Raw genomic sequence first — 9,830 nt, forward strand, 5'->3', positions numbered from 1 at the left:
GGCTTGAACCCACACACCATGAGATCATGACCTGAGGCAAAGTTGAACACTTAACCAACTGAGCCACCCAGGTGCCTCAAAACTGAGATTTAATGAAAAGATTCTAAAATGCTCCCTCTCTTCAACATAACACCACATCACATTAAAATAATATATAGTACCATATCTACTGTAAATAATGAAAGTTTTACTTCTTACATACCAATTTGGATGTTTGTGTGTGTGTGTGTGTGTGTGTGTGTGTGTGTGTGTGTTTTCATGTCTGATTGCTGTGGCTAAGACTTCCAGTACTATGTTGAATAAAAGTGGTGACAGTGGACATCCTTGTCTTATTCCTGAGCTCAGAGAAAAAGATCTCAGTTTTTTTTTTAATTTTTTTAATGTTCACTTATTTTTAAGAGAGAGAGAGAGAGAAACAGAGGGGCAGAGAGAGAGGGAGACCCACGGAATCAGAAGCAGGCTCCAGGCTCTGAGCTGTCAAGACAGAGCCCAATGAGGGTCTCCACCTCAGAGACCACGAGATCATCACCTGAACCGAAGTCAGGCACTTAACTGACTGAGCCACCCAGGTGCTCCATCTGTTTTTCACTGTTGAGTAAAATGTTAGCTGTGGATTTTTCATATATAGCCTTTATTATGTTGAGGTCTCTCAACATATTATATTAGGTCTCTCTAAACCTACTTTGTTGAGTTTTTATCATGAATGGATGTTGTACTTTGTCACATGCCTTTTCTGCATGTATTGAGATGATCATATAGTTTTTACCCTTTCTCTAGTGAATGTGATGTACCATGTTGGTTGATTTGCAAATACTGAACCACCTATGCATCCCTGGAAAAAATCGCACTTGACCATGGTGAATTATGTTTTTTAACGTATTGTTGGATTTGGTTTGCTAATATTTTGTTGCGGATTTTTTTTTTTTAATTAGTAGCACCAGGATTTATTAAGCTGTGCCTTAGTAAAGAGGCACTCTTAATGTATAAAGCCAGGGCATGCTGCCAATACTTCTTAAGCAATGATACTAGGATATTGACAGCTAAGTGGATGTTGTACATAAGCTCATTATCTATCATCTTCATGTGGCCAATGGCCACTGCCCAACACAACACTTCTTCTTCCTCTTGAATTTGATCATGGACTTCGCTTTGACATGGGCCACCATTTTCTCATTGTAGGGCAGCAAGGAAGGAATTTGCCAGTCTCATTAAAGCCTGGGCCCAGGATCAGGGGTATCTGCTTGAACAGAGATTCTGAAGCCAAAAAGGCATCATATTTCTTGGACAGCTTCTTGACCAATTTCTTACTCTTGTTGAGTTTCTTCAACACCTCAATGTCTACATGGGACATTATCCACATGGACCAAGGCCAAGCCACAGACTTGGCCTCATCACAGTGCTGCAGGCCCCCCAGAATACATGTGGATAATTTGGGCAGGGAGTGGACTTAAGCTTGATGATGCATGCCTGAGAAACATTTGCCCTAGTTCTTCTGGCTAATCTTCAGCTCGATCATCTCCAAAAACTTCCAGCACTTGCACTAGTTCCCATATAGGACTTCCCACACCACCATGTAGACAGTGTCATGGGAGACTTTGCTGGACATAGTGACTGGAGCTAAAATAACTGGAAAAGAAATTTGTTGAGAATTTTTTGCATCTATGCTCATCAGAGATAGTCAATGTAGTATCTTTGTAGTGTCTCTATCTGGTTTTGGTATCAGGGTAATGATGGCCTCATAGACTCAATCTGAAAACTTTCCTTCCTCTTCTATATTTTGGAGCAGTTTGAGAAAAAAAAATAGGCATTAACTCTTTTTTTTTTTCATTTTTATTTTAAGTAGGCTCCACACCCAATGCGGGGCTTGAACTCACAACCCTGAGATTAAAAGTCACATGCTTTACAGATTGAGCCAGCCAGGTACCCTGATGTTAAGCCTTTTAAAAATTTTTGATAGAATTTAACTGTAAAGCCATTTGGTCCTAGGCTCATTTGTTAAGATTTTTTTTGATTACTGATTCAATTTCATTGCCAGCAACTTGTCTGTTCAAACTTTCTATTTCTTCTGGATTCAGTTTTGGCAAGTTATATGTTTCTAAGAATTGATCCATTTCTTCTAGGTTGTCCAATTTGTTGGCATATGATTTTTCCTAATATTCTCTTGCAATCCCTTGTATATTTGTGGTGTCAGTTGTTATTTTGCTTTGACATATCTGTTTTTGAGATTTGCTCCTTCATTTCTGGTTTTGCTTATTCGAGCCCTCTCTCTTTTCTTCTTTCTGTGTCTGGTTAAAAGTTTATCAATTTGGGGGTGCCTGGGTGGCTCAGTCAATTAAGTGTATAACTCTTGATTTCAGTTCAGGTCATGATCTCATGGTCAAAGCACTGGTAGTGTGGAGCCTGCTTGGTATTCTTTCTCTCTCTTTCTTTGCTCCTCCCCTGGTTGCAGGCATGCTCTCTCTCTCAAAATAAATAAACTTTTTCAAAAAATTATCAATTTTGTTTATCTTTTCAAGAACCAACTCCTGGTTTCATTGTTCTATTCTATTGTTGTTTTGTTTTGTTTTCATTTAGAGACTGAAAAAAGTCTCTGATCTTTACTATTCCCTTCCTCCTACTGGCTTTGGACTTGGTTTTTCTTTCTCTAGCCCCTTCAGGTGTAAGGTTAGGTTGCTTACTTGAGATTTTTCTTGTTTCTTGAGGTAGGTCTGTATGGCTAAGACTTCCCTCTTAAAACCACTTTTGCTGCATCCCAAAGATTTTGGAACACTGTTTTCATTTTCACTTTTCTCTGTGTATTTTTAAATTTCCTCTTTGATTTATTGGTTAGACCCACTCATTCTTTAGTGGCATGTTATTTAGCCTCCCTGTATTTAGGTTCTTTCTAGATTTTTTCTTGTGATTCATTTCTAGTTTTGTACCATTGTGGTTAGAAAAGATGCATAATACTATTTCAGTGATTTTGAATTTACTGAGACTTGTTTCGTGGCCCAACACATGATCCATTATGGAGAATGTTTCATGTATGCTTGAAAATAATGTATAATCCACTGCTTTTGAATGGAATGTTCTGAATATATCTGTTTGGTCCATCTAGTCTAATGTGTCACTCAATTCCGCTGTTTCCTTGTTGATTTTCCGTAAGGACAATAATTCATTGATGTAAATGGGGTGTTAAAGTCCCCTGCTATTATTGTATTACTGTCAATTTCTTAATAATTGCTTTATGTATTTAGGTGCTCCACCAAAAAACTACTAGCCTGATCAGTGAATTCAGCAAAGTTGCAGGATATAAAATCAATATAGAGAAATCTGCTACATATCTATACATTAATAATGAAGTAGCAAAAAGAGAAATTAAGAAAATCCCATTTAAAAGTTTCAATAAAAATAATAAAATACCTCGGGGCGCCTGGGTGGCGCAGTCGGTTAAGCGTCCGACTTCAGCCAGGTCACGATCTCGCGGTCTGTGAGTTCGAGCCCCGCATCAGGCTCTGGGCTGATGGCTCGGAGCCTGGAGCCTGTTTCCGATTCTGTGTCTCCCTCTCTCTCTCTGCCCCTCCCCCGTTCATGCTCTGTCTCTCTCTGTCCCAAAAATAAAAAAAAAAAAAAAAAAAAAAGTTGAAAAAAAAAAAATAATAATAAAATACCTAGAAATAAACTTACCCAGGGAGGTGAAAGACCTATACTACAAAAACACCGATGAAAGAAATTGAAGATAACATGAACAAATGGGAAGATATTCCATGCTCATGGATTAAAAGAACATTTACATTGGTTGTTAAAATGCCCATTCTTCTCAAAGCAATCTATGGAATTAATGCAATCCCTAACAAAATACCAACAACATTTTTCACAGAACACAAAGAATACTAAAACAAAGAATAATGAAATACTGAGCCATAAAAGACCCAAAATAGCCAGAGTAATATGGAGAAAGAGGAACAAAGCTGGAGCTACTACAATTCATTTCAAGATACACTACAAAGTTGTAATTTCAGAACATTATGCTGGGGTGCCTGGGTGGCTCAGTTAAGCATCCAACCTCGATCTCAGATCTGGTCTTGACCACAGGGTTGTGAGTCCAAGCCTTGCATTGGGCTCCATGCTGGGTATGAAGCCTACTTAAAAACAAACAAACAAACAACAGCGGCAACAACAAAACAACAACAATAGTATGATACTGGCACAAAAATAAACACATATATCAATAGAACAGAATAGACAGCCCAGAAATAAATCCACAATTATATATATATAATATATATAATATATATATTATATATATTATATATATATATTTGTGGATATATATATTATATATATATATATTCCTATATATATATATAACCCTATATATATATAACTCTCTCTCTCTCTCTCTCTCTCTCTCTCTATATATATATATATATATATATATATATAACCCTATATGTATACATATATAACCCTATATACATATACATATATATATATAAATATATATATATATATATATATGTATATATATATATATATCTCCACAATTAATCCGTAACAAAGCAGGCAAGAATATATAATGGGGAAAAAGATATTCTCTCCAACAAATGGTACTGGGGAAACTGGACAGCTATAGGCAAAAGAGTGAAACTGGATTACCCACTTACACCATACACAAAAAATAAACTCAAATGGGCTAAAGACCTAAATGTAAGACCCTGAAACCATAAAACTCCTAGAAGAAAATACAGGAAGTAATTTCTTTGACACCAGCCATAGAAACATTTTTCTAAATATGTTTCCTGAGGCAAGGGAAATAAAAGAAAAATTAAACTATTGGGACTATACCAAAATAAAAAGCTTTTGCACAGTGAAGCATCAGTAAAGCAACAAGGCAACCTACTAAATGGAAGAAGATATTTTCCACAGATATATTTGATAAGGGACTAATATCCAAAATATATAAAGAACTTACACAACTCAATACCAAACAACAAATAATCTTATTAAAAATGGGCAGAGAGGATCTGAATACACATTTTTCCAAAGACATACAAATGGCCAACAGATGCATGAAAAGATGCTCAATATCACTAATCATCAAGGAAATACAAATCAAAACCACGATGAGATATCACCTTACCACCACTAGAATGGCTAGAATCAAAAGGACAAGAAATAACAAGTGTTAGTGAGGATGAGGAGAAAAAGGAGCCCTCATACATTGTTCTTGGGAATGCAAATTGGTGCTGCCACAGAGAGAAACAGTATGGAGGTCCCTCACAAAATTCAAAATCGAATCATTACATGATCCAATAATCCCAACACTGGATATTTACCCCAAAAAAAACAAAAACACTAATTTGAAAAGATTTATGCACGCTTATGTTTACTGCAGCATTATTTACAATAGCCAAGATACTAAGGCAATCCACATGTCAATTCATAAATGAATGGATTAAAAAAATGGGGCACCTGGGCGGCTCAGTCAAACATCTGACTTTTGGTTTCAGCTCAGGTCATGATCTTGCGGTTCGTGAGTTAGCCCCATATCAGGCTCCATGCTTTTAGCGTGGAACCTACTTGAGATTCTCTCTCTCCCTCTCTCTGCCTTTCCCCTGCTCGTGCTCTCTCTTTCTCAAATAAATAAATAAATAAATAAACTTAATTAAAAAAGATATGGTACATGGGCGCCTGGGAGGTTCAGTAGGTTAAGCGTCTAACTCTTGATCTCAGCTCAGGTCATGATCTCACAGTTCAGGAGTTTGAGCTCTGAGTGGGCTCTGTGCTAGCAGCATGGAACCTGCTTGGGATTCTGTCTCTCCCTCTCTCTGCACCTCCCCTGCTTGTGCTCACCTGCTCTAAGTAAATAAATAAACTTAAAAGAAAAATGATGTGGTACACATGCGTGCACGCGCGCGCACACACACACACACACACACACACACACACTTTTGGTTTCGGCTCAAGTCATGATCTCACGGTCTTTGAGTTCGAGTGCCGTGTTGGGCTCTGTGCTGACAACTCCGAGCCTAGAGCCTGTTTCGGATTCTGCGTCTCCCTCTCTCTCTGACCCTCCCCCATTCATGCTCTCTCTCTGTCTCAAAAATAAATAAATGTTAAAAAAACAAACAAAAAAAGTAATCAAAAGGAAATTGTAGAAATTAAGCTTATGGTAGCAGAAACGAAAAATGCCTTTAAGAAGATTATCAGTAGACTCAAAATTGCTGAGTAAAGAATCAGTGAGCTAAAAAAAAAAAAAAAAAAAAAAAAAGAATCAGTGAGCTTAAGTTGGAGATTTCCAAGTTAATAACAGACTCCAAACCTTAGATCTACAAAGCCCAGAGAACACCAAGCAGGAAAAATGCCCCCCCCCCCCCCCACACACACCCCCCCCAAAAAAAAAAAATTCAAATTAAAAAAAAAGGAGACCAAAAAAAAAAAAAAAATCTTGAAAGATGCTAAAGAATAAAAGAGTTTACCTCCAGAGGAACAAAGGTAAGAATTATAGCAGACTGCTTATAAGATCAGAAACCATGCAAGGAAGAGTGGATCTAAATATTTTGAGTGCACGAAGAAAAAACATCACCAGGTTAGAATTCTATGTCTAGCAAAATCATCTTTAAAAACTGAAAGAAAAATAATTTCTCAGAAAAATAAGAACTGAGGGAATCAATCAGAGCCAACCAGCTCTGAAAGAGGTTTTAGAAGAAGTTCTATGCTAAAAAAAGTTCTAATAGAGACCTATATAAATAAAGAGCGCTGGAGAAAGAATAATAAAAATAAAAGTTATATTGCTTATACTTAATTGATTTAAAAGATAACTGTTCAAAGCAATAATAGTAATCTATTGGGAAAATATAGCATAGGGATAAATAATATACCTTAATACACATGAATTGGAGTAGTGTTATTTGAAAATGGGTTTAAATTAGTTAAAACTATATATTGTAAATTTGAAGACAGCTATTTTTTAGAAAAATGGGAATATAAATATTTTTATAAGAAAGGAAAATGCAATTATATACCAAAGAAGTCAGAAAAACAAAAGAAAAAAAAAACAAAGAATAAATTCAGCACATAAAAAACAATTATTAACAGTTAAGTATTAAATCAAAATATATAAATAACAATTTAAATAGGAATGGCCTAAATACACCAATGAAAAGACAAAGAATGTTAGAGTAAATAAAACACAAGACCCAACTACATGCTATGTATAAGATCAACACTTTAAATATAAAGACACAGATTGGTTAAGGGTAAAGGGGTGAAGAAAGATAATGTTTAAACAAAATAAAACAGACAAACAAAAAACTGGAGTAACTATTAATTTGAGACAAAGCTGACCATTAAGAATGATGAACTGTAGTGGCACCTGTCAGTTAAGCATCTGATTTCGGCTCAGGGCATGATCTCATAATTTGTGGGTTTCAGCTCCACATTAGGCTCTGTGCTGACAGCAGAGAGCTGACTTCTAATCCTCTGTCTCCCTCTCTCTCTGCCCCTCCTGCTTGCACTCTTTCTCTCAAAAGTAAATAAACATTAAAAAAAAGGAATGATGAATTGTTATCAAGGATCAGATTAGTAGGGCATTTCTAATGACATATCTTAAACATGTCAAAATACATGAGGAAAACATCTAACAATTTAAGAGAAATGGACAAACTGACCAATACAGTTGGAGACATTAACATCCCTCTGTCAGTAACTGACAGAAAATCAGTAAGAATATAGAAGAGCTGAAAAGCACCGTCAATCAATCTAATCTAATTAGTATTAGGGTAATACCAGCATTATATAATGAATTAGGAAGTGTTCCTCTGCTTTTATTTTCTGGAATAGATTATAGAGAATTTATATAATTTATTCCTTTAATTTTTGATATAATTTACTACTGAAACAATCATGGTGATCTATATTTGGAAGGTTTTGATTATTAATTCAATACTTAAAATGAATATAGACATTAAAATTATCTATTTTTTTGAGAATTTCAGTAGTTTGTAGATTTCAAGGAATTACTTCATTTCACCTAAGTTATCAAATTTGTATGCATACAAATATTCCTTTATTACCCTTTGAATTTCCATGATATGGCTTCTTTCATTTTCTTTCATTCCTTTTTATATTAATGAATTGTGTCCTCTCTCTTTTTCCTTGGTTAGCCTTGCTTGAAGTTTATTAATTTAATGATCTTTTCATGGAAATTGTTTTTGATTTTTAAATTTCTTCTATTGTTTGCCTGCTTCAAATGGTATTAACTTCTGCTCTTTTAGTATTTTTCTTCTGCTTTTCTAGGTTTAAATTGTTCTTTTCTATTTTCCTATGGTACGAGCTTAGGTTTTCAATTTTAGTTATTTTTTTCTAATGTATGCATTTAATCTATAAATTTCTATTTAATCACTACTTTCACCATATTCCGCGGATTTTGGTGTTATTTTCATTTCCATTTAGTTGAAATATTTCAATTTCTCTTGAGACTTCTTCAACATATGGGTTTATTTAGAAGTGTCTTTTTAAAAATTTTCAACATTTAGGGATTTTCCAGAATATGGTCTATTTGGGAATGTTCCATATAAGCTCGACAAAAATGTGTATTATTCTGAATAAAGTGTTTTATAATGTCAATTAAATTCAGTTCAGCTATGTAAAGAAATCAATTTTATCTAATTAATATTCACCAAATAGACTACATTCTGGACTTTTAACAAGTGTAAAAGAATAAAATCATACTAAATGTGTTCTCAGATCACAATGAGATTAAACTAGAAGTCAGTAACAGAAAGATAGCTGGAAAATCTTGTAAATATTTAAACTATATATTGTCTATTTTCTATTTTGGCTATTTTACTGTTTCACCTATTTTTTTCTGTCCAAATCCCCTAATTCTAGTTTGGATTTATTTAAAAAAAAAAAAAAGGTTGATGATAGGGAGACGGAGTGGCTCAGTCAGTTAAGTGTCTGACTTCGGCTCAGGTCATGATCCCATGGTTCATGGGTTAGATCTCTGCACTGGGAGCTGAGAGCCTGGAGCCTGCTTCTGATTCTATGTCTCCCTCTCTCTCTGCCCCTCCCCTGCTCATGCTCACTCTCTCTCTGTCTCTCTCTAAAAAATAAATAAACATTAAAAAACATTTTTTTTTAAGTAGATGAGGCACTTTTTACATTTCAGTTCATGGCTCTACTCCAAAATAGTGTGAAAATTTCCTGAAGTATAATTTTGGAGTCTCCTGTTGATTTATCTTTACTTTGTTACAGTTTTAATACATTTTCATATCTACCATTAAGAAAAAACAAACTTTAAAAAATAGCTTCTGCATTTACTTCCGACTTTCCTTCACTTCTCAAGATAATTTTAAAAGTTTCAGAGTTATATTTTGGCAGTACTTTAAATTGAAGTCTTCCTGGCCTATCATCCTCCACATATTTGTAATTATTCTGGGGGCTTACTTGTTTTGGCAGTACTAAAATCAAAGGGGCTGGTTCTTCTTTTACCTAATTCCTTTTCATATGAAAGGAAGCACCTACAATTTGCCTGTTAGTCCTATTCATATACATCAAAAATCAGCAAATGCTTTACCGTTAGCACACGTACCTTTGTTTTACATAAGATTAGATGAATGTGAAAAACAGTGCCTTCCATTCTCTGTCATCGTGAACTTGTAAAATGTAAGTAATTTAGAGCTAGGACTTTCCCCCCTTAAATCAAGGAGGTAAACTATAGTAATGTAAGGGCCACTTAAAGAAGGTAGATTTTGTTTTCAATGTATGGGTTGTATTAGAAACATTCCTCCTATGGGGAAAAACTAGCTTAGGGTTACAAATTTTTCCAAACATTGCAGAAGGGG

General features: G+C 35.0%; 1 pseudogene; it reads right to left on the minus strand.

Annotated features, from left to right (window-relative positions):
• Positions 1-924: 924 nt before the first annotated feature.
• Positions 925-1,606, minus strand: LOC125911386 (60S ribosomal protein L10a-like; annotated as a pseudogene).
• Between the last annotated feature and the right edge of the window lie 8,224 nt (positions 1,607-9,830).

Source organism: Panthera uncia (assembly GCF_023721935.1).
Source record: "Panthera uncia isolate 11264 chromosome C1 unlocalized genomic scaffold, Puncia_PCG_1.0 HiC_scaffold_3, whole genome shotgun sequence".
In the NCBI taxonomy this organism is placed as follows: Eukaryota; Metazoa; Chordata; class Mammalia; order Carnivora; family Felidae; genus Panthera; species Panthera uncia.